The sequence below is a fragment of the Balaenoptera physalus genome (assembly GCF_965194825.1).
Source record: "Balaenoptera physalus genome assembly, chromosome: 16".
Classification (NCBI taxonomy): Eukaryota; Metazoa; Chordata; class Mammalia; order Artiodactyla; family Balaenopteridae; genus Balaenoptera; species Balaenoptera physalus.
In genome coordinates, this window is record NC_138898.1 from 79,933,252 (window position 1) to 79,959,360 (window position 26,109).

Consider the following 26,109-nt stretch of genomic DNA (forward strand, 5'->3'; position numbering starts at 1 on the left):
CAGTTCATTAGACTGAGAAATTAAATTGACAATTTCTTATTTTTTTCTCCCAGAGGGATTTCTGAGGAGCGCTGTAGACTAGCTTCTGCACAAGTTTGGTGGGATTTCGGCGGTGAATCATCAACTGGCCAGGGCGGATGTGCAGGCCTCTCCGGCCAGTTGCGTCTCTGACCCAAAACTGGTTTATGGCAATCATCACAGGTGGCCCCTTGCCTAGTTTCACTACCACAGTCCCATTTCCCGTATTCAGCCCGCCACCTGCCATCCCAGCCGTCGTTGTAGGTAGAACGTCGCTCACTTGGAGCCTGGGCAAAAAGCCTTTGAGGAATTTTTGTCACCTGTCAGTGCCATTTGGACAAAAAGCTAAAACCAGCACGTCCCTGGATGTGAATGCACGTTTATGGAACCACAGGCAGGCGCCCAACCAAGGCCAGTTTTCCTGCAAGGGTGATGAAGCAGCCGCGCGGCCCGGACAGGACCACTACGAGGAGCCAGAGAGAGCAGGGCCCTCGAGATCAATCGCTCTCCTTGCACATGTGGATCTCTGCTTTGTCCCCTCCCTTCCCTTCCCCTCCTGCTTGGGGGTCTGCTGGTGCCCACCCTTCTGTGACTGACACCAGGCATCTCCATCCTCTGGGCTCAGCCAAGAGTCCCTCCCTGCTATCCCCTCCTCTCCATCCCTGGGGTCACCACTGTCACAATGGGACTTATCGAGGCAAACCACCCTCGGCAGCCCTCCCCTCCGCTCTCCCGAGGCCCGCCTCTGAAGTCCCCAGCCTGGGGGGAGGGAGACTTAATGAGTTCTCACCAGGGTCCACAATACCCTCCTCATCTCCTTTCATAATATGTAGGCAAGCTGTCATCAGAATCTACTGTGACACTCCCTAAAATCTAATATTACTTGCAAAAGAGCATTCTGTATTCTTGGTGGAAATGTCTCTACAGCCTTGATTTCACTGGTTCAATCTGGAAAGGGATGACGCACACTTAAGGCAGAAAAAAAAAATACACGCACATACACATACATACATACATATATATGTATATATATGCCTCTCCAACCTCTTTTCCTCTTGCTATTCTGGGGCTTGTCTTTAATGAGCAGCTCCAAATGACAGCTTTAATCACTGCCTCTGGCCACTGAAAGAGGCCGCTAATGATAGGAAAGAACATAGGGCCATTTGCATCAATCAGCTCCAGTCTAAATCACTTTTTATGATAATGCACCCAAGCGAAGAAGAAAGTCTCTGATGTCGCCTGCATGATGATGTACCACTGCGCCGTCTCCCCAGCTCAGACCTCCACATAAATCTCTTAAAGAGGCACGCACCCCACCCAGGACTGCCTAACACAGCCCTCATTTTCTACACCATTAATGATCCACCACCAGGGCAGACTCATGAGGGACTAAGCAATCTGTTCCTTTAGTTCTTAGTCTTGGGGATATACCCTCTGTTAAAAAATAAAATAAAATAAATAAAAATATAATATATATATATACACACACACACATATATATACATACATATATGTATAAAACAAGATAGGGGAGAAGAAATAAATCCTGACCTGCTTAGAAGAGACTTATTTATGACACCATTTCATTTTGTTTGTTTTTTTAACCTCTCAAACAAAAATGAAGGTGGGTACATTGCCAAACTTGATTATTTGCTAGTCCTTAAAATGGAAGGCCATGTTGTGCAATGACAAGAACAACTGGTAGGGAACTCTGTGGTCTGGGTTCCAGCCTGGGCTGCCCGGGCCCATGTGACCTCGGGAAGGTCTTGTTAGACTTCCTGGGCCTGAGTTTCCCCAACTTAAAGGGCAAGACCAGATCACCTCCACGAGTCACATCCAATGGTGAAAATGCTCTGACTCGAAGACTGTTAGAAGAGCTGATTTCTATGTCTAGAATCCCATTTTGCTGGGGAAAAGGCTGACCGTGCCTCTTCCTGGACCACGGGCCTGAGCAACCACCGCTCCAGACGTCAGATGCAGCGAGCGGCTCTCTTTACAGGGGCTCCTTGGAGATGCTGTCCAATGTTTTGTATCAACTAAAAAAATGATGATTAAACAACTGCATAGTCGATTCTGATGCTGAGATGTTTCTAATTCTGTACTCTGTGTAGAATTAAGAAGCCTGGGGTGCTTTTCCCATTCCCCCCAAACTACAAACGTTAGCAGCTAATATCCTGGGGTCCCCTGTCCCCTCGTAACAGTCAGGAACAGACATCTTCTGCTACTTTAAGCATAACAACCATTACATACATATGTATATATATACTTACAAACATACCCCAGAGAGTTCCCAATTTATTATCTGTATATTTTGGGAAATGCCGAAAGAAAGCCCATTTATGAGGGTCCCTTTGTAGAAAATACTACTGCTTTAATGAATGTGACTCTCAGGACATCACAGAAGTCACTATACAAGTATGGTTTGGCTGCCCACATGACAGACTAATTAGTAATTATTTTATTACACACAAGGCTGTGAGTGGCATTTTGGTAAATGCTGGTTAGAGCACATTCTAGCCGGTGAGTATGAGATTTTTATTCCTCTGTCCTTCTAGTACCTTTCCACACTCCAGCTAAACACAGACAGTTATCCATTGTGACTGTGTAACTGTAACAAAAAGACTGGCTATAAGAAATGACTTGCAAATGTTAGAAACTTAGGATGGGCAATGATAGCTCCTTTTAAAGCCATTTCCCCGCTGGGTCAGTAAGGATTACCTTTGGCTGCAAGTGACAGACAACGTAAAATAAGTGGTTTAAACAAGAGTTCTCTCTCTCAAAGTCAAAGGCCCACGGTAGGCAGACTAGGGCTGGAATGGCACTCCATAATATCAGGGGCATCGGGTCTTCCTACATACACTGATGTTTCTGCCTTTACTGCCTTCCATTCCCAAAACCACGTCATGGCCCATGACGATGGCTGCGGCCCCAACCGTTATGTCCACATTCCAGATGGGCGTGCTCCTAGCCCTTCAAGGACACTCTCTACAAGCAGCGCTTCACTAATTCATTAGTACCAGAACTTAATTAGCCAGAACTTAGTTCTAGGGCAGCACCTTGCAGCAAGGGAGGCCATGAAGGGTAGTCTTTATTCTACTTAGTTGGCCTATTTGTCCAATTAAAAATCAATAGTTTTATTAAGGAGGAGGAAGGGGAGAATGCATATTAGAAGGCAACTAGCGTCGTTTGCCACACTTACTTTCCCACTAAGCAATGTACCAGGGAGCTGTCTAGTTATCACGGGGACCCGTACCAGAGTTCCCCAAGCCCGCACACAACCTGTGGTGTGCAGCAGGGATGCTCGAAGATACTTCTTCCTTTCGTCAGGGTATCCCATCTGGGGCTGCTTCCTGATGACCTTTAATTTTCACAAGGAGGGGTCCTCTCTCAAAGAGTTATCCCACAAAGGAACTAGAAAATGAAGTGTGTTCTTCTAGAAAAGACAGCATAGACTCAGAGAATCATTTCCACACCACGGGAAGCAGCATTTTAAAACCTCCCAGATGGGGCTTCCCTGGTGGCGCAGTGGTTGAGAGTCTGCCTGCCAATGCAGGGGACACGGGTTCGAGCCCTGGTCTGGGAGGATCCCACATGCCGCGGAGCGACTAGGCCCGTGAGCCACAATTGCTGAGCCTGCGCGTCTGGAGCCTGTGCTCCGCAACAAGAGAGGCCGCGATAGTGAGAGGCCTGCGCACCGCGATGAAGAGTGGCCCCCACTTGCCGCAACTGGAGAAAGCCCTCGCACAGAAACAAAGACCCAACACAGCCATAAATAAATAAATAAATAAATAAATAAATAAATAATTAAAAACAAAACAAAACAAAACAAAACCTCCCAGATAAAATAACAGGACACTAGATTTTGTCGGTCAAATTGTCACAGAATAACTAACGAAACAGAAAGAGCTCAGAGTTGGCAAGGGTTTGATGAGCTAGGCATCCTCGAAAGCTATGCTGGGGACACAAGTGTGCTTACTCAAGTCTTCAGGGAAAGTCATCTTATGTAACTATTCATAAAAATAAGGGTTTTTCTATATAGAGAATGGATAAACAACAAGGTCCTACTGTACAGCACAGAGAACTATATTCTATATCCTATGATAAACCATAATGAAAAGAATTATTTTAAAAAAGAATGTATAAAAAAGGTTTTTCATTTCTTAGCATAACACACTGACCACCAACATTTCACGTGTGGAGTTTCTTCCTGGAAGTTATCAGCTAACTTTAAGTGAACACAGACAGCAGAAGGCCTCCTGCAAATTTATTTCTAGAATGCATAAGCAACTCTCCTTTAGATATTTCCTCCCCCCACCCCAAATATAAATATCTGGTGAAGGAATTAACAGATCTTGTAAAAGAACAATTGTATACATCTTCACATACGCTTGATAGCATGTGTCAAGTTCACCTCCATCTCTCTGGTGGGGTAGTATGCCACTGCTGCGTCCAGACTGCAGTAGAGGCCCAGAGGAGACGGCCTGGGGACCGCACAGCACCAAGGAAGCCTGGTGACTGTGCTCGTGGGTGACAATCATCCAACATTCACCACTTCCAGGGCTTCATCTCCCACAGTGCCCCAGACTCTTCCTTCCACACCGTGTCTACCTTGATCTGTCCTGCGTCTTGTCTAGACTTGGCTTTTCCAACACCTGGCAGCTCACTGCGTTCTACCTCACTGCTCCATATCTTCCACACCAGACAACTCCACCAGGTTTGTTTCCTCCACAGGCTTTCTGTCAATGGATTTTGCCCAAAGGACTCAACTGATCACACATGCCAACCCAGAGAAATACACATTTTTAAAAGACAGCATGCCCGACAGCATTGAAGATTCGATGACTACACTCCTGGTCTTCTGGCAGGTGGCAAATGCCATGCAGCTCCTAAGGGACTCTAATCCCAGGAACTCCCTCTGCCTCCCAGCAGAGGGCTGAGGGCAGCACTTCCTTGCTTTAAGAAGGCTTCTCTGGTGGCGCAGTGGTTAAGAATCCGCCTGCCAATGCAGGGGACACGGGTTCGAACCCTGGTCTGGGAAGATCCCACATGCCGCGGAGCAACTAAGCCTGTGCACCACGACTACTGAGCCTGCGATCTAGAGCCCGCGAGCCACAACTACTGAAGCCCGCGCGCCTAGAGCCCGTGCACCCAACAAGGGAAGCCATCCCAATGAGAAGCCTGCATACCACAACGAAGAGAAAGCCCGCGTGCAGCAACGAAGACCCAACGCAGCCAAAAATAAAATAAAATTAATTAATTTAAAAAAAAAAGGGGGCCAACGACAGATGGGCCCCTACACCTCACCAAGAATGACAAGTATACGTGTATCAATATGAGGATACATCAATGACAAACTGCCCAACAAAGATTATGAAGGTAGCTGAAGATTCCAAAAAGCTTATGTACCTCGCACTAAGTAACAGAAGCTTCGTGAGGGCAGAGACGGGGTCTATTTTCTTCACCGGGCCCTAACACGTTGCCTGCACGTGGAAGGCGCTCAGTAAAGGTTTGCTGATTGAATGCATGAATGAAACTTCAAAGCTAAGAACCAAGTATGTCACAAACATGATTACTCACAGGCTACAAGAATAATTTGTCTTTTAAGAATCAGAGATGACGGGAGTGGCAGGGACTCTCCTAAATCCTAAATCTAGTTAATCCCACCGGCTTCAAGTAGAACCCGACCTTGACAGCTGTCAGATCTAGATGGGACTCACTTCTAAAGATCTGGAGGTGGTATAATGACCTCTTCTGGTAATCTTATCCAGCGCCCAAGAAGCTTTTATGAGAAAGCTGACCTCAGACAAACTCTAATTTTCTAGTATCTACTAGAAATGTTCCAGATATGGTATATGAGGTAAATTTCAGAGAATCTCTTTATGAGAGAAAAGAAAAATGAAAGGAGGAAGGAAGAAGGGAGGGAGGGAGGGAGGGAGGAAAGAGAGAGAAAGAAGGAAAAAGAAACAAGAATGAGCTGCTCTTCCTAGCGCCTGGTGCCAGGAGCATCGGGAAGTGAATACGACTTGATTACAAGGGTCGTGTTGTCAGACATCTTTTCCGTGTAAGACGTCTATTCTGGTACCTGTTGGCTTACTCGGCCTGTGAACATCAATTCCACACTATCCCAGTTCTCAGGTCATTATTTCAAGTCATCTCATTTAGCAGTAGGTGGTGAGCCACTGTCGAACGCCAAGAACAGGCAACGACTTCCCAGTATGTCCAAGGGACGTAAGATTGAACACAGTGCAAAGGCAAATGCTGTTTTGTGGTGTTTCAAAATGGATATGTCACCGTCTGTAAGTTGAGCCTTAGTGAAAAATGGAAAGTGTTCTGCTGAATTCCTCACATGCTTTGAAAATGAAGACTCATAGAGCAGGAGGGGCCCTTACAAGACATCATCTGGACCATCTGCCCGCTTGATAGAACTGCCCCAAAACATCACCAAAAAAAGCTTACAGGTACACAAAGCAGGAGCTCCGTCAGCGTCCCAGTCACGAGTCCACACCTGGTGGCACCCGCACGTTGCTCTGGTCCAACCCCAGCCTGTCTCCGGCCTGGGGCATAGCATGAAACTGGACAGAGAGATATTCACAATATATTTGATTCTGTACAAGTATAAGAAGGTAAGTGACAAATGTCATTCTGTGGGGGACACACCATCTAAAATGACCCCAAGAGGTTCAACCAATAATTACATACTTATTGGTTTGTAAGGGTTTTGGTGAGTTCTAGGAAACACACCTTCACCATCTAACAGTAACTTCCTATCGCCTGGCAGGTACATTTGAAACCACTGTGCCAGGAGGCCCAGGTTCAAACCTGGACTAAATAACCTTGCTAAGCTTTCATGTCATCATGTAGGCCTGTCCCGCAGGGTTTCTGTGCTAAAGCACCTGCCTACCAGTCCTCGATAAATATTAAATATTACTATCTCTGCTTCAGAGGCACCGGGGGAGGGCTGGGGACCATTAAGTGCATATTTCTTCATTAAGAGAAGAAAGCAGCCATTTAACTATTGGCAAAATCATCTCCCTAACAATAAAATGTTTTATCTCTTGCTCCTTTCTTTTTCTTTTATTGGCAGGCGAACTCACATTTGAAGGTTCTTCCTAGAGGACCAGGGCCTTATCTGTGTGTTATCTGGAAGGCACTGGTAGAGATTACTGAATAATTTTTCACAATGACAGTGGTTTTGTTCTCTGAAGCACCTGCCCCCAAACCAGTGACTTGGCATTTCTAAGACTGGGGAAGAGGGTGCAGGAGGGCACGTCACAGGGGCCAAGCACCCAACCCCAGAGATGCTGCACGAGCCTTCACTGGGGACATTTTCTAGACTGAAGCCTTTCCCCTGGTGTGTGAATTGGCTGACCAGCCTCTTCAAAGGTGTGGCTCTGTCCAGAGCTTAATCAATCAGGATAATCAACCAAAGGTGACTGGGTGTGTGGCACATAGACACTGGGAAGAATACAGGTGAAGACATTTTCACTGCAAAACTCTTACAGTTTTATATTAAGGAATTTGCAGATCTCATCTCTCCTGCCTGCCTGGCATTAAAAAAAAGGAAAGAAAATGGGAAAATGGGGTGAAATGCCACTTTTGCCCATCCTTCTACTCTAATCCGTGTCTATGATCCCAAAGAGCTTTTACACTTTCTGTTCTTCAAAAACAAAAGAAACAGAAAAAGAGAAGTGTGTAGAAATATTCTATACAGACATAACTAGCTTTAAAGAAATAAGTATATAAAATTTCTGATTGACATGAATGCTTAGAGGTAGAATAATCAGTTTCATGACACAGGTCTTTGCTTTATCAGAGTATTCACTTTTTCTGAGCACACATCCTTTGTGAATTTAAACTAGGGCACAGACGACTCAAACCTGCATGTCATGTGACTTTTTGTGGATACACCCTTTTCTAAAACAAGGCACATTTGATATCGTATATTAACGCATATATGTGGGATCTAGAAAAATGGTACAGATGAACCGGTTTGCAAGGCAGAAATAGAGACACAGATGTAGAGAACAAACGTATGGACACCAAGGGGGGAAAGCGGGGCGGGGGATGAATTGGGAGATTGGGATTGACATATATACACGAATATGTATAAAATAGATAACAAATAAGAACCTGCTGTATTAAAAAAAATAAAATTCAAAAAAAATATAAAACAAGGCGCATTTGAGAGGGCTCAGCTGGGGACAAATGACAGAAAGTTGTGATGCCACGTGTGGCCTACCCAGTACACAAACATCCTGACCCACACGGAACTCCCAGTGCCAGGGTTCTGTGTTGACTGAGTTCAAGAAGCAGTGACTCTAATTACTACCCAGCCACCGAAGGGCTCCTGGGAAAAACTGAGAACTGAAGTGCATTCAGGAAATATCCTAATGCTCTAACCTCTCTGCATACTTTTGAAACACCTTCTTCCATGAGACCAAGGGTGACCTCAAGAGTGTTTGTAACATATTACTACACACACACAGTGCCAACACCAAACAAACACGAATGCGTGGTGTCGTGACACCCTGATCCTCCTGGGAGAGGATCCACTTGTAGAACAAGAACCAAACATCCCATCGTTAATCCTTAGCAAGCTGTAAAGTAAAACTCTCAGATAAGAACATTGGGCTAGGCGTCCGATGGACCAGGGGTCAAGTCCTGGTCATGCCATCATCTAATCTGTGACACTAACCAAGTCATGACTTAGAGCTTTAATTTCCTCCCCTGCAAGTCTTAGCAGGCACTCTGTAAGTTAGATGGCCTGGCACAAGTGTAATGCCGCTGGGCTTGTCATCATAGGTGCAGAGGCCCTTGCATGACCAAGGTTTTGCTTTAAGCACCTCTGCTCTGAAATCATCTTGCTCCAATATTCCACATTCAAGCGATGGTGCAAGGGTAAAGAGAAACTGCCTGGAAGCCCTGAGGACTCGCCTTGTCGTCTCAGGTGCCCTGAGAGAGGCACCTGCCCTGGGGGGTTGGGAGCCACCTGGCACTGCCACCACGGGATCTGCTAATGGGGAATCAGAGGCTATTCAGGGACACCTGCAAACTTTTTAACTACCTGTGACCTAGAGTGAATCACACTCTCCACGCACTCACAGAGTATCATAAACACCTTTACAACCACTGATAAACAGTGGAGGCAAGTGCTCTTTTTCCAGATGAGGAAACAGAAGAATCACTTCATCTTTCTAGGGCCAGGAGGGAGCACACTTTTGAAAGAAATCCCGGGCTTCTTCCTTTTTTTTTTTTTTTTTTTTGAAAGAGGTGACAAGCTGTTTACTTTTTATTTATTTATTTATTTATTTATTTAGGCCAAATCGCAGCAGGTGGGACCTTAGTTCCCCAATCAGGGATCGAACCTATGTCCTCTGCAGTGGAAGCATGGAGTCCTAACCATTGGACTGCCAGGGAATTCCCAGGAATCCCGGGCTTCTGAGTTCCCCTCTTACAGGGATGGGTAACCCATAAAACAAGAGTGTGCGGGGAAGGCCCACTGAGGACTTCCTTTCTCCTCTCTGCTTTCCTTGTCCTCTCAACACTTCCTGTCTTCCAAGCAGCCTCTGACCTCCACAGAACCTTTCCACAACCCTAACTCACTCTATCCCAGCCACCCATGCAACGTCCCGTCCTTCTGTAACATGAATAGTAACACAATGTGAATCTCTCTAGGTGGGCCCTTGACAGTGGGCTCTCTTGTCCTCTTCTTTCACTGTCCCACGTCTACTGGGAACTTTCCCCTGGTTAAAGCGCACATCCTAGGCTTCCTTTTATAAATCCTAAAGCAACTGCCCAGGTCTAGATGCACAGCAGACATCCTGAGGGATTCCTCAAGGACTAAAAGTCTCTCCTACAAAGGATCTGGATAGAGATATCTCCAAAGCAGATATAAACAGAGCCAACATGCACATGAAAAGATGCTCAACATCATTAGTCATTAGGAAATGCAAATTAAAACCACCGTGAGATACCACTTCACACCCACTAGGAAGGCCATAATAAAAAGACAGACAATAACAAATGTTGGAGAGGTTATGGAGAAATTGGGACTCTGATGAATGCAGAGTGGTAAAGCCACTCTGGAAAACAGACAGGAAGTTCCTCAAAAAGTTAAACATAGATTTACCATAACAACCCAGCAATTCTACTCCTAGGTATTTGCTGATACTAAAGAGAATTGAAAAATATGTCCACACAAAAACTTGTACCTGAATGTTCATAGTAGCATTACTCATAAGAGCCAAAAAAAATGGAGATAGTACAAATGTTTGTCAACTGATAAACAAAATGTGGTATATCCATACAATGCAACGTCATTTATCTATTTAAGAAGACGAAGTACTGATTCATGCTACAACATGAATGGACCTCGAAGACGTTATGCTAAGTGAAAGAAAACAGACACGAAAGGTCACATATTGTATGGTTCCACTTCTATGAAATGTCCAGAACAGGCACTTCCACAGAGCCAGAAAATAGATTAGTGGCTACCAGACTTGGGAGAGGGGTGTGGAGAGCCAGTGCTAATGGGTAGGGGGTTTCATTTTGGGGTTATGAGACTGTTCTGGAATTAGAGGTGATGGTCATACAACCTTCTGAATACACCAGAAATTACTGACCTGTACACTTTGAAATGGGGGAATTTTATTACTGAGATAGAATGTGAATCTTCTCTCACCAGAGCTGTTATTAAAAAACAAAACAAAACAGGCTGCCTTAGAAGGGTGGCTCTCAAACTTGAGCGTGCAGCTCTGCCTGGAGAACTGGCTTAAACGCAGGGTGCTGGGCGCCACCGCCACGGCTTCTGCTCCCACAGGCCCGGGGTGGGGTTCCAGGATCCGCACCTCTAACCCGCCCCCCGTGCTGAAGGTCCTGGTGGTCTGAGAAGCCCCAGCCTAGAGCAGTGCTTCTCCCAACTCCAGGTGCGTGGTGGGCACTGGCCGATGAAGGACTTGCTGCCCAGCTGCTAGGAGTGCTGCCAGTGGGGCGTATAGAGGCCGGGCCACCACTGCCCAACCTGGGACAACTCTGAAGGCCGATCCCGCTCCGGAGCCTCCCACGTGGTCAGGGAAGCCTGACCCTGGGCCTAAACCACAGCTCGACCTCTCCCTCCACCCACCATTCCCGCCCCGCCGCGTCCCTCCCACCGGTCCTAATCCTTAGGGCACTCCTGCGTAAATATCCTGCCTGTTAAACGCCAGTCTGCGTCACGGGAGAAGGCAACCTGTCAAAACGCGTACAGATCACCTGGGGATCTTGTTAACATGCAGATTCTGATCTGAAAAATCAGGGGGCAGATGTGAGGCTCAGCATTTCTGACAAGCTCCCTAGGAGATGCCAATGCCAGGGCCTACGTGACCTCGGAGCCCTCTTCTGATGCCACAACGGGAAGACTATGAGCCAGCAGGTCGGGTGTTACCTGGAAAAGCACATGTCACTTTAGAGGTAACAAAAAGACATCGACGTTACCCTGCCCTTGAGATCCAGGCCAAGGAACTGCGTTACACGTGAGTGCGTTTCAACAATGCCTTTCAGGTACTTCCAGTAGCTAATCCCCTTGGACTGGGGCCCAGACCAACAGGAGCGTTACTTTCTTCTATGCCCTATTGTTATACTATGGCTGCGAGGCATCGCTTGGGCAGAAGTTAGTAATCTGCATTGTGCCACCAGCAGACAAGCGGTGACTGATACCCACGGCATGGCCTATCCAGGGAACCCAAGACTGAGTGGGAAGGAGGATGAAAAAAATGCGGAAACAGGGCTCGTGACTGCCATCTTTCCCAGTGCTTCTGCCCTCAGACTAACAATGTATTCTAAGAGCCTACAGGCCAGTTTGTGTCCTGTTTCTAAGTTGGATCATTTCATTAAGAGTTTGGAATCTGCTCCTGACTTGCCGGGAGCTCCATAACCTATCTCTCAGTTTTTCTATCAGTTCAGGCTGATTTTAGATAAATACAGAGGTGACAGATTATAGAAAGAAGAAAGGGAATCTGGAACCAAATCTTAAAGATGTTATCATGGAAGGAAACTTTCATCGCACCCAACACCCACTAGTCAGAACGAGAATGCCGGGGTTGGCTAAGCCAGGGCAGCATTTCGGAGAGAATGGCCATCCTTGACTCTCTTTCTTACATCATGGAGCTTTTTTAACAGTTAACAGGCAGGTGTGTGAAGGAACTGTGAGAGCTTAGGAAAAAAAGGGACATTAGGAAGTTGTGATCTTTAGTAATGACCCCTTATGAAAAGTTAGGAAACATGGCAATATGTCATCCTTGAATGTTACAAGTCTCAAATTTCCATCCGTGTTGAGTGTTCAAGAATCTGTCTGTTGTACAGGAGTGTGCTGTGTCTTGGAGGAGAACATAAGAAAGGAGCAGCAAGCCAATAAAATAAGCCTGCATGAAGAGGCCATGGTTCTGGTAGAACAGGTGCAGGTATTTTTGACAGTTTTGTTAGACTTTCATGGCAGTAATGACAAAACAGGGCTGGGGGACAGAGGAAAAACCAGAGGAGATAAGTCCTTAAGATTCTGGACAGTAACACCAGTACAGCCTCATGTCACTTCCCCACTCTGTCCCCAGGCACCTACAACGCACCTGGAAGGCCTGAGGCCGGGAGACGCACACACAGCAAATATCCTTCCAAACCCGCTTTCTCTCGTTAACAGCAGGGAATTATGGATAAGTTCCCAAAGGCCTTGCAAACTTTAAAACCCATGCAGCATTAAAGATGCACTGCTCCATCCCTGCCATTTGCTGTCTCTTCTGGAGTGAAATACACGTTTCATGGCGCTCCCTGAGCCCACTCGTGATATGGGAGCTCTCTGGAGAAGGTAGTCCCTGCTCATCCTGTTGAAAAATCTAGACCTTATGCAAGCAAGAAGCAGCAGCCAAGGTATAAATAAATATTATTATTTGACGTGCTGATTATTTCCCAGTACACTCGAAACCTAGTGATTTCCAAATCTGCTGGAGCTTCTTACAGAAATAAACACATTCATCCCAATGCAGGGTTAAAAGGATTCCGAGAAACCTACACCAAAAACAAAAAAAAAAACAAAACAAACAAACAAAAAACCAACAAGAAAATTATCCTCTGAGAAGGGATTTCTCTCCAGTTTCACTGCTTCCCACGAGGGGAACAATTTCATGAGAACATAATAATAAAGGAAACAATACACCACCAAAGAGGAAAATCACATCTTTATAATTACAGATTAGTGTTCAAACAAATTCCACACCTACACACTCGCTCTGCTTTGAGGCTGCGTGACTTCAGTGGGGCTTGCCAGCCCCTTCAGCTATCAACAATTACGGCTGAACAGTGCAATCACGAGATTTTTGATACAGAAACCCCAGACAGCAGAATACCCTCAAATGACCCTCTCATTTCATTCTTGGGGAATGTGGAAAACACAGTTCCAGAAAGCACGGATGGGGGCTAATCCCACTGCGGGGTAGCGCTGAGCTTTGCTGTCTTTGGAACAGCCGATGCCAGTGTCAGAGATGAGCTAATAATTTCTAAGCCACACGGATTTATATCAGACAGGAATTAGCAGCTGAAAGAAAGTCCTGCTTGGTCCAAGCTGGCACATGCCTTTATTAGGACTTCATTTAAGTTCCCATTACTTGAGCAAGGCACCCACGTTTATTTCAATGCACCGGTTACTTATCCATTAAATGGGTTTCTTACCCATCACACTGGTTATTTAATTCCTACCCCATGGCTCCCCCAAGAAATAAAAAGTGCACTGTAATTATATAAACTCTTAATTAAACTGAAGAATTCAGTGTTGCCATTACCCGTCAGTAATTCCACTCAATTAGGACAACAGACTTCCATTTATTACTGAACTCCTAATTGCTACTCATTTTCCTGGTTAGTGATTGCCAATCCTATCAGACAATGTGCTTAAAGAAAATTCTGCCATGAAATGGTATTTCTCCCCATCAGAGGAAAGGTGGAATCAGAGAGCCCTTACGTGGTCAGGAGTGGGGTCCTCTTCTCCAGCCCGAGGCGCCTCCAGGCTGGGGATTTTAAAAGCGGATGCTCCCTGGGGTTGGTTACTGGTGCTGCGGTCCACGGGAGACTTACCCACAAAGGAAAGACGTATCCAGGTAGCCAGAGGATATCAAAGCCAAAGTCGAGCCGAAGACAAAAACAAAACCCACGACGCGGTCTCGGGATTTCCAGAAGTTCAGAATCTCCGGGAAAGGCGCATCTGAGGTCTACAGGCAGGCGGCACGTTCAGCATCTGCTGCATCTCGGCCGCGGGAGAGCCGAATCGACGGTCCGAGGGGAGAGGATGGCGGCCGCGCGGCGTCCCCGCCGGGCCAGCCTAACCCTCCTCTCCGGGGTGCGGGCACCGAGCGGCCGAGGTCGCCGCGCCCCGGGAAGCGGGCCCGACAGCGGCTCCGGGCGGCGGCCGCGCCAGCCGTCTACCCGTGGCGCGGGGAGGCCTCGGCCCCCGAGAAGCGCGCCGCCCTGCCGCGCCCCTCCCCGGCCCGCAAAACGGCCCGACTCTCCGCGCTGCTCATGACCGGCTCCGCTAATTAACCCAGAAGACTGAAACCCGCGGCGGGGCAACTTGACGATTTATTCCGGGCCCGGGGGAGGTCACCCGCGGTGCGCGCGCCGATTGGCTGCGGCGAGCCGGGCGAGCCGGGCGCGCCGGCGCGGGGCTGGCAGCCGCCACGCAGAGCGCGTGCACTTTCTGCCGACTCCGCATCCCGGCCAGGCAAGGAGGCACGAGCGGGGCAGGGCGCCGGTGTCAGGGCCGCCCTGAAGCAACCTGAGGCTCGGCGCGGCGGGACAGGTTGGTCGTCAGTGCCCGGAACCGCAGAACTGCCCCACCAACCCAGCTGGGTGGTTTGGAAGAAAGGCTCCTTGCCGGTTGGGTGTTTAGACATTGCAGCCTCTACTTGAGTCTTCCAGTTGACAGTGGGCTCAAACCATTTACAGCCAGAAGAGGTTCTGAATTTACTCCAACTTCATGGTACAGAGGAGGACACTGAAACTGAAAGGATGGAGTGGCTTGTGAAGGTGAGTGGGTGGAAAAGCCAGGCCGGGCCTCAGGTCTCCCCGTCCAGTATTTCCAAAGAGCACCGGGCCGCCCTTGGAGCTGCCTTCCTTGCCGGGAGCCCTAACCTCAGGGACCGTCCCAGGAACGCACAGCACAACACTGAGCGATGCAGTTGGGTCCACCCCACAACCTGAGAGGTTGACAGAGATTATCTCCATCTTACATATTAAGGGACTGAGACCTGGAATGGTTCCGAAACCTTCTTGCCCCTGAGCTAGTAAGTGACGAAGCAGGCACACAAGCTTCTAATTCCCGAGTTTCTGCCACAGCACTTCAATGCTCCTTAACCAAGGAGGTGAGCTGAAGAGGGAGAATTCCTGGAGGGGTCGGCCAGAAACAAGTGGCCAAAGTTGACACTCCTGCAAATAGCACTGGCCCCTAAGAGGGGCTGCTTCAATGCCAGCTTTGCACCTCTGCCCACAAAGCAGCTAGCAATAATTCTTATCTGCCCTATTTGGGTGGTTCTGGACATGTTCGTCTTCATCAAAGTCAGCGCACTCACCACCCCCATCCACAGAAGCAGCAGCTGCAGAGAGCTTTGCTGTCCCAAGACCAGAGAGCTACTGTTTCTCTCTCTGTGGTCCTTGAATGCACAGAGTCAGGAAGGGCTCTTGCCTGTTTGTCTCATGTTTGGACCTTGAATTTAAAAAGCTCAGCATCTGAGCCATCCTGTCATGTTCCTGAGCAGGGATCAAGGCCTGCTAACCAGGGCTGTCGAAGGACAGGTTATCAAAGCGTGGTCACTGAACCAGCATCATCCAGGAACTTGTCAGACATGTAAATCCTGGGGCCCAACCCCAGGTCTGCTGAGTCAGAAACCCCAGGGGTGGGACCCCCCAGCAGTCTGTGTTTCTACAGGCTCTCCAGGAGATTCTGGTGCACACTCAAGTTCGAGAGCTACTGCTCTAGAAAGCTGCTTCCCGTGGTCACGTGAGTGAGGACAGAGCAGAGGCCACCGTCAAGGTGGAGCGGTCAGCACTGCGTGAAGAAGTGCCTCCTCTCCCCTCAGCCACAGTCAGAGCCCCTCGAGGGAGGATTCTGAAAGGAGGGGAGTAGAACTGGGGCCTGGGCTTCTTTTTCTGTTCTGACTCTAAGGATCACGAGTCTGACCCCATCCTCCCCCTTTCAGTGTGACACGAGAGGGCACAGCATCGACGGCTGCCTGGGCTGCCGTGTTCGGTGGCGCTGCACCTGGCCTGCCACCTTCAGACCGAGGCAGGCCTTCTGCTGCCGGGCCCAGGCGCTGCTGCTCCTCCACAGACTCGGGTGGGGAGGCTTTAAAGCAGCCAGTCATTACTGTGGCGAGGTCGCGACAGCTTGAGGGGAGCAAGTCCTCGGGATGGGGTACTCACCTTGGCGGCAATGGACCTGCAGTCTAATCCCACCCGGGGGACTGAGCTTTCCTCTCTGCTCAATGGGAAAAACAGTCCCTCCCCTGCTTTCCTAGGCGACGTGAGGACTAAATAGCACTTTGTGTTTGGGGGAGAAAAACAAAGCATTGCTGAAGACATATACGGCTTGTTGACCTGCCCCCAAGTAATCTCCACTAATAAAGGGATGTGCTGGCAAATGGTACTGGACGTTGAGTCTCCGATTCCATGATCACCAGACTGGGTCTGGCGTTGATGCAAATGGTAAGGCAGGCCGCTCGGCCTTAAACATGGTGAGGATGCAGTTCTGGGTAGTGCCTGCGCTCCTCAGGTGGACCAGGATGGAGGGGAGGGGAACAGAGGCGGATGAGGCTCTAGGCTTAGTCCTCAGACGCTAAGTGACTGAGGAGGGAGCAGAGCATGGAATTTTTAAAGTACTGTATTCCTATTTAATAAATCATGTTATTTTTAAAAAGGAATATTACCAACTTAGATTATTGAGTGCTTACTGCATGGCAGGAGGCATAATTCTCAGTCCTTTATTTGTGTTAATGCCTCAAAACAACCCTCTGAAGTAGGTACTGTTACCCCTAATTTACAGATGAGAAAATGGAATTATAAACATATCAGAAAACCTGTCTAAGGTCACAGAGCTGTCCAAGTGGCAGAGCTGGATTCAAACCCAAGCGGTTTGGCTCCAGAATCCAAGCCCCTAAACTTAACTGCTACCGCCCGTGATGAAATGTTAAGAGAAAAAAGCTGAACAAACAACACAACTATGTAAAATGTATCGATGGCATATGTGAATATTTTTTCTTACCGTGTGTTGGATTTTCTAAATGTTATCAGTGAGCATATGGTACATTTGAAACCCACATAAGTTTTAACTGTTATTCTTTTTACAGACTGTAGTTTCTGTTAAGGGCTCAGCCACAAGGTGATCCCTGAACCTCCCGGGAGGCCTAGAGGTTTGCTTCTGCAGGCTTGGTGGTTGCAGAGTTTTGAGAGCCATGCCAACTGCAGCAGCAGGCAAGCTGAGGGCTGGCGGATTATCCGCTCGGCAGCCAGGTCCGGGTGAGAGAAGGGTGTGCACTATGAAGCGTGTGGCAGGCAGGGGAGCATGAACGCAGCACAGGGCATCCAAAGGAGACGGTGTGTAACTCTGTTGCCAGGAGCCAAGGCTTCCTGTCAAAGAGTGGACTGGTGTAGATCTCAACGGTATTTTCCCCCCAGGAATGGGTAACAGTATGTCCTGTGAATCAGAAGCTCCTAAGTGGACACGAGCAAATTGGGTCTGTCATGCACACCTGGTGAGCTCTGGCCCAAGGCCACTTCCAGCAGCATCCAATCTTTCTAATTTGCCCTGGAACTCTTACCAATCCACCAAGGTGGAGTGGGGGGCAGGGCAGGTAGTCTCACTCTCTTTCTGAGGCTTACAGAAGCAGAGATACCTGTTCAAGTCGCAGTGAGGGGCAGGCTGGGGCTAGAACCAACAGCTCCCGAGTCTTAGTTCAGCGCTGGTGCACCGCCCACCCCACCCACGTTGCCAGTCCGGGTGCATCTGTAAATCTGGATGCTGAAACATTAACTACAATTCCCTTTAACTCTGGAGTAAGTTACAGAGACACAATTGAGCAGGCACTCTACTTATTCAAAGTGTTATAAATATCTATACAATGAAACTAAACTCAGAGCTCTCACAGAAAAGCTACAGTAAAGGAGGAAAACTACACCTTACAAAGCTACATTTTGCTTAAAGGGGGAGCTTTACAGCCACAGCTACATGTGTGCTTGTTACAACTGGGAAATCTGTTATGTTTGGTTGCCAACTCAGAACTGATTTCTACATTCCTGCCACATTGCTGAGACATTCCCACACCCAAGGAGAGAATACTTTCATGTACTCAGTTACAAGGGCTTCTAGTATATTTATGACTTCACAGAAATTTCCTTTCAGTCATAAAAGTATAAAAGTCTGATGACTGGCTCAAAGGTCTGGGGAGCTCAGGGACAAGGAAATTACCTTGCTACTTTACCCCAGTAACGCTGCCTCTCTCTTCAGAACAAGTCCTCGCAGCAGCCGCCATCACTGTGTTGGATCTAAAGAGTCCCTAAGATAAAGGATCCACGTGCCCTGAAGAAGTCCTGACAACTTAGGGAGGCGGCAGATGGTAGGAGCAAGGAATTCAGACCCAGAGAGATCTGCATTCTGAGGCCCACTCGGCCACCAGCCCGGCGAACTCGGCCATCACTTGGGCCCCCCTGGCCTTCACATCCCGTGTAATGAATGAGAGCGGCATTGCTTCCCGCAGGCCTTGGGAGGGGCCGTGTGGCCAGCGCCCCAAAGCAGTGCCCTTGAGCCAGAGCGGCTTGTCTTGTCAGTACTTCTTTGGGCCCAACGTTCCCTTGTTGTAGGGGCTCTTTAGGTACACAAATGGAAGAACACGCCCCCGGCCGCTCTTCTGTGAGGTCACTGTTGACCTGAGAGCAGCTGTCTGGGGGAGCAGCTGTCTGGGGGCAAGTTCAGTGCACAGTCTGAACACGTAAATGGCAGTGGCCCCTCAGGCCTTGCCTCTGCAGGCTGCTCCCAGTGATCGCTGGGAGGGAAGGAAACGTTTCTAGGCTCTGTGTTGGGGAACGGCGGAGGAGGCAGCTGGAGGGGAAGAGGAGGATGCTTTCATGACAGGCTTTGTCACGTAGGCCTGAGAACAAATCTGGTCCTCCCTCCCCCCCAAGTCCCCGACAGCTTGGGAGGATGAGCTAAGGAAAAGAAGCTGAACAGAAACCATCGGTCATATCCCCATGACTTTTAGGGCACTTTTCTCAATGGGGTTTCGCATACAAGGGGCTGGCTTTTGCTTCCTCTCCCCGTGAGCCCAGGCGACACCTTGGTTCCCCACCGCGTCCTATCCACACAGCCCCACTTCTGCCTGCTGGACGAGCCTGGTCTATTAGTCCCCACATGGGAGGACGGGTGGAAGGAAATACAGCCCCCAGACCCACTCTCCTTGCTGCGGGCTGCCCGGCTCACGTCCAGCAGTGCACGCTGCAAAGGCCACAGCTCCACCGCCACTGGGGGGGCCAGCACCCGGGAAAAGGGCCCCCCACTGCGTGAATGCCCGCCTTTTTATGATTGCTGCCTCGGCAGGAAATGCTCTAAGGGGATTTTGGAGGACGTGGGGTATCTGACAAACGTTTCAAAGTAGATGCTTCACTTTCAGTGAACATAAGCTTTGTAACCCCTGACATACAGATTGGAGTCTGAATATGCTTAGATCTCAGAATGGAAGGGTTTCTAAAGAAAAACTCCAGAAATACCCGAATTCAGATGTAAAAAAAATGTGCGAGAATCAAGAACAAAGCCAGTGAAAGCAGAGGGAGTGAATAACCTTTCATTTCAAGCCGGTTTCCCCACTAGAGACAGTCATGATCTGCCCAGGACTATTTGATGCAAATGCCTCTCAGAAAAGAGCCAGTGGATAATAGATAAAAAGATTATCTGTGACATTATGAAAAATGAAAGTTTAAAAATGGCTACAAGTCCGATTAAAAAAAATCCTAAACTTTATTCAGTCTTGTTGAAAGGCAATAGCAGAACTGTTTTATTCAGCCCCTGGGGTCCCTGCCTCTCCGCCATTATTCTAATGTCTTCCACCAGCTTATCAGTTTTCAAAAATCTTTCCTGCAGGTTTCTCTTTGCCAGAAACATAAGGTCCAAGAAGCTATCACAGCCCTGTTTCCTTCGCCTAACTTGACTCTGATGCTGGAAATGCAAGGGCTGCAGCTCCTGGCCCTCTCTCTTCCCTTCCCTGCAGTCCCCCTCTGTGCTAAACCACCGGCTGCACACTTGATTTAACAGATGAATTACAGACTCCAGGCACGGGCTTCCAGGGCAGGAAAGAGTCTGATTTCTGTCCAGGTCTCTCTTGATTGGCTCAGCATGGAAGTCTTTCATTTAATGGGCCAGGTCCTGCTGAGAACACCTCTGCTGGCACCACACTGATTTCTTTCTTCGCTGGAGAGAGGAGCAGAGATCCTAAAGAAAGATTTTCCATCTTCTGGATTTCTGGTGTGCTCACTACATATCATTCTTTTTAAACAGAGCATCACGGGCGTGACCCAAGACTCCAGGAAACACTGGATTCATTTGGCCGGCCATCTTTGATCTCAGAGCTGGCCGAGGTGTGGAAGAACCAACGTGAACACCTAGGCCACAGAAACACGCCTTTGTCTCCCACCCAAGGAGGAGACAGCCTGGTGCAGCCGTTCGGCGCGACGGTCTGGAGATGCACTACCTGGTACAGTGACCTGCAATTCAAATTCCAGCTCCGCTGCCTGCTAGCTGGGCTGACTTAGAGCGCATTTCCATGCCTGAGTTCCTCCATTTGGAAAACAAATACAGAAGATTATTAGATTAAAACATATAAAGTTGCTGGTATTTGACTTTTTTTGAATATAATCTTACTGTAATAAGATTAAATTTTATCTTACAATAAGATTATTAGATTGCACCACATAAAATTGCCGATACTTGACTGTTTTCACATACAAAAATGACAATTCCTTTTTTGAAAATGAAAAATGGCAATTTCATATTGGCTCATCCAAATACCTACTTCAATGAGATTGAGATTGAGAGAAATACGAGCAAAAAGTCACATAAAGTGCTTTACCAAAGTGCCTGGTACACAGTATGTGCTCAGTAAAGGTTACCTCCTGCTGCCTCTGTCAGGAGGCTCAGGTCAATCACATGCTGAATTGCAGGTCACTGTACCAGGTGCCTAACAGTAAAATATCCCAATCAAATAGTCACCTTCTTGCCAAGGACCACCTGCCCGTGTGAAAGAGTGCTAAGCACATCATGATGGATAGAGTAAGATGTGCACTCAGGCCAAACTCCGTGTTCCCAGGACTCTATCTTTTGTCTCAATTCCTCTTGGAAAATCCTTTCCCATGTGGAACGCTCCCTTCTCCTTCTGGGGCCATCCTGCCCACCCCTGGCTGCTTTCATAAGCCAGTCAGCATGACTGGAATGATACCCGTATCTACTCAGACAGAGATTCCAGAAATATGCTTGAAAATGCACATCAACTGGAAAGATGCAAAATTGACGGGGGGAAGGGTTTGTGGGTCCTTTCTTTGCCTAGAACCACAGTCTCTGGAAGCCAGACGGTTCCGAGCTCAGAATTAGATGCAGTTATGGTATTTGCAGGGAAGCTACAAGCCTAAAAGTACAGTCTCCTGGGCAGAAATAAAACTTCCTCCAGATTCACGTATTCCAGATCTCACCATGATTCTGTGGATCAGCACAGCGTCCTCCAAGGAATGCTAGGGAGTTGCCTGCGGCCCCCGGCCCCTCACCCGAAGGCTTTCCCTGAGACCCCGCCTTTCTCTCTGTGCTCCTTCCTCTTTGCTGTAGGTGGTGGGGAGAAAGGACCTGACATTGTGATGGCTGGAGTGAGAAGGAAATAGAGGAATTATGAAAAATCTATGGGCAAGAGCTGGCCTCAAGGACACAACAGTAAATATCAACCTGTGAACTAGATGTGATCAAACAGCAGAGTCGATGGAGGCAAATCCGCCCGGAATGCAAACAGCCAGCTTTCTCCTGCTAGATTCTGGGATGAAACCCTTAGTCTGAGTACTAGGAACATCGATGCCAGGTACTGGGCAGGCAGCCTGTGCCGGTCACACTGCCTCTTCCTGGAGACCCTGTCTGTCAGCGCTGTCCTTGAGGTAGAATGCAGAGCTTAGTCAGGTTCACAGTAAGGTCATCTCTAGGGGCCAACAGCAACTCTTGAGATGCCTGACCCCAAGTATAATCCCCCCCTCACTCACATGCCCCCATGCTTGAATGCAATTATTTCCTCTGGTCTAATCCTAATTATCTTGAAAGCTTTTAAAACTTATTTTTAAATTATAAAATATTTCTGCCTATGGAAAAGTAGAGGGTAATATAAGAATGGATGTAAGGAAAACCTATAGAGCCACCATCCAGCTTAAGAAATATATATTTCAAATACCTCCTCACAGGGAGATGCTATCATTCATTTGATATTTATTATGCATAGTATGGTATTTATACTTTTGCTATATATGTATATAAATGCAACATGTGGTGTTTCTCTGCATGTTTTTAAACTTTATTTCATTGGTTTTGTTCAGTACATATCCTACAACTCGTAAACAAGAGATTCTGATTTACTGGGCCCAGTGGGTTTGTGACTCGCCTTGAACAAACTGGCTGGGTTGTGGGTGATTGTGAGGATGACCATATCATGTAGCACTCAAACTAGGATGCTTTTACGCATGAAAGAGGGTGCTGTTAAAACACCACCATGCATAAATTAGGACTGTCCCAGGCAAACCAAGACACATGGTCATCTTAGTGATGGCAGATGAGTTGCTGCTTTAATATACGTGATTAGCACTTCCGGTTAGAAGCCTTTGGCCACAAGTACCTGCTGGGCCTCTTTGAATGAATTAGTTTGCGCCTTTTTTTTTTTTTTTTTTTTTTTTAGCAGCAAGTCATCAGTGAGAACCCCAGTTTCCTCATTAGTGAAATGGAGAGTCTGGAAGAGGAGGCAGGGTTTCGTCCTGACCGTCCTCCTACTTGCTGCTCTGTTATGGGCCTGTGTAGGGAGTGCTCTGAGCCAGTAAAATACCAGCATCCCCATGGAAATCCATAGAGCCCTAGGGGGACCTTAAGCACCCTTTCTGTGAGTCAGTCAGTCCAGCTGTTTCCACATCAGGGCAAGGACAGGTTGCCCCCTGCAGACCCCCAAAAGCTGACCAGTCAGGGCTCTCCACCACTTTTCCACACAGCATCTTAATTACCCTGTTTCTGCGGAAATGAGCTTATTGCTAATCAGATTTTCTCTCCGCTCTCTACTGGTGACTGATGCACCCCTCAGATGTGAAACAGTGCTGAATTCGGTATTTACTCAGTAAGTAAATAGGAGCCAAAAAAAAAAAAAAAAATCAGAGAGGTCAGTAATTTTGGCTTCCCTTTGAAAAAGAAAAACACGGGCCCTGAGCTTATTCAATACCTTAAGGAACTGAGTGTAGATGTGCGATGAGAACCTACACACACTTCAGGTTGGGCTGGGCCAGTGCTACGCCCTGTGAAATGCGGACCACAGAGCCCAGGAAAACAGCAAAGGCTGCAGTCACTGCCACAGCACATGCCCTGCCACAGTACTCCCAAACCTGGATCCGGGGCCTGACATTTGAGGGGAGCTCTGGGACTGCGCTAACACGGTTTTCCTGGCCTGCCTCTGTCCTGCCTCCGAGGCCGGCTCTGGTGTGCTGTCTGCTTTGGCTGAAGGCTCAGCCTGCCCCCCGCCCCGCCCCACGCTAAGATGCCTTCCTTATTCTGGCTCTGTGTCTAGGCATTAAGATGCACAGCCATCTTATCAAGGGCTCTTCCTCTCCCAAATTGCATTTGACCAGTTTCATTTCTGCCTGAAATTAAAACACAGAATTTATCAATCCCAAGCTGTCACAGCATGAATGAAACCCTAGAAATAAATCCAGTTTAATGACAGAGCGATCTGGAGACCTCAGTGGGAAACAAGATACTTTGTTTAATAATTATCAGCCTCTTTCAGGGCCTGTCTGCCAAAGCAGTGGTGTCAGAAGCAGCAGAGAGAAGAATTTTTTTCCACAGATTTCGTCCCGGGAAAGACTGAAGCCATTTCAAACCAGGCTGGCCGCTTTTGATTTACATTTCTGATATTAAATGCAGAGCGGCTGTCTGCATTTACGCTACAAGGCGTTACTTCAGTGCGAAGAACCAGGGTGGTGGCAGGGATCCAGTTTACTAATGAACAAGCTTATCTGGAGGAAAACAGCTTTTCACACCGTAACAAACAATGAACACCTCTTAGATAACAAATTCAATGGCAAAAATATAGCATTGTACATGTCACAGTCCCATAATTTAATGGAGGCACTTGCAGCATTAGTGGTTTACATTAATTTTTTAAATTAATTTTGTTTGGCCCGCAGGGAAAATATTTTCTTTTTTGTGTCCGATACCCTGCAGCTCATTAACACTGCTTACTGCTGCTCTACGATACCATCCATAATCGTCCACTTGGTAGCCAGAGGCCATTTTTTAAAAAAGCAAGCTGGAAGAGGGGCAGAAAGCAGGCTTTTCTGCTTCCTTCTACAAAGAAAGCTCTCCCAGCTTGCCACAGCTCTCGGCAGCCATGGAAGCAGGGCCTTTGGAGGCCTTTGGAGGCCTTCTGAGCCAGGCAGGTCCAGGTGCCAGCGCTGAAGGTGGCTACCGAGTGCCTTTGGCTGAGCCAAGAGGCTCTTTCTTCCACTGGTCACCACCACTCCCCACAGAGCAGTGGCTTCCAGACCTGATGATGCTTGGAACGACCTGGGCAGTAAAAGATATAGATTACTAGGCCCCACCTCACAGCTGTGAATCCTTTCCTCTGCTTCTCATCCCTCCCACAAAGGGGTTAACCACTGGCTACCAAGAAAACAGCCTCCCTCCCTCTCTGCCTGGGGCACGGAGATCAGGGAATTCACTGCTAATCACTGCAGTTGTGATTTCTGATTTCAACTGGCAGCAAAGAGAATTGAACCAGAGTCCCCCGAGAGCAGCCAGCTCCACAAGGCAGACCTTGAGCTTGTTAAGCTGTGGTGCTGCCACGCGATTATCAATTTTAAATTAATCTCCCCAGTCTCTTTAAAGTGGTTGCTAAAAATATAATCTCTGGGATATCTTACCATAAGACTTAAGTAAAAGGAAAAATTTGGATAATAATTAAGTGCTTCCCTCCGTCTAAGCTTCCTGTAAAACACTTCTGGAGACACGGCTAATCCACCGGCAGCAGGAAGGCCGGCCAGGGGCAGTCGCAAGGTCTGAGTGAGCTGGTTCATAAGTTACACACTTTCTCTAAATAAAACTTAAACAGGCAATATGCGTTTGGACAAAAGGTTAAAGATACAATACAACACTGTTTTAAAACAAATCCTTCCCTATTTTTAACCCAAAGAGTTTTGGGAGGGAAGGCCAGAAAAAATTGTCTAGACATACTTTTGCTAAGCTCACGAGGGAGTCGTTACAAATGGACTTTATAGGGACATAATCTAGGTTATATATAAAACACATTTTTTTTTTAAAGGCAGCAACATGGTGGGACAATCCGAACAAAGGTGAAAGGGGTTCTTATATGTAAGCTAGGGGTTCTCTGTGGAAACATCTCTGGCCCTATAGAAGGCTCGAGTCAAGAGCAGACACAGTTTCTAAAGCCACTAAGAACGATGAAGAAGAAAACGAACAGCAATTTATTAACAAACCCTGCCATTCTACCCACACTCTGCGGCTTTCTGCCAGAAGAAAAGACGCTTCTATACCTGGAATCCTGGGAAGTGGCAAGTCTCAAGTCTCCCCAGGGGGGACACACTCCGTGGTAGTTTTCTTCCCCTTCTCCTGACCTTCCTATTCCTTTAGGCAGGGTGGCGGTGGGGAGACCGGATCATTTAAAGCAAGAGCACATGGACAAATACACACACTTTCTAGGTGCAGCCACAGGAGTTTGAGAGCCCCAGCTCCTAGAGGGCCCAGAAGGAAGGCCTTTGCAGGGCCCAGCGAGGGGGCTCTTTGTAAGGATACAG

The 26,109-nt window shown here is 47.8% G+C and overlaps 1 protein-coding gene and 2 long non-coding RNA genes across 7 annotated transcripts in view; 2 read left to right on the forward strand and 1 right to left on the reverse strand.

Annotated features, from left to right (window-relative positions):
• AUTS2 (activator of transcription and developmental regulator AUTS2) overlaps positions 1-26,109 on the reverse strand; it is a 1,112,861-nt gene that overhangs the window by 164,141 nt on the left and 922,611 nt on the right. The window lies entirely within an intron of this gene.
• LOC309646275 overlaps positions 1-26,109 on the forward strand; it is a 638,120-nt gene that overhangs the window by 32,950 nt on the left and 579,061 nt on the right. The gene's annotated exons all lie outside the window — the stretch shown is intronic.
• LOC309646281 lies at positions 14,934-20,906 on the forward strand. The gene is made up of 2 exons (XR_014255243.1): positions 14,934-15,063; positions 20,576-20,906. It is a non-coding gene; the product is annotated as an uncharacterized lncRNA (long non-coding RNA).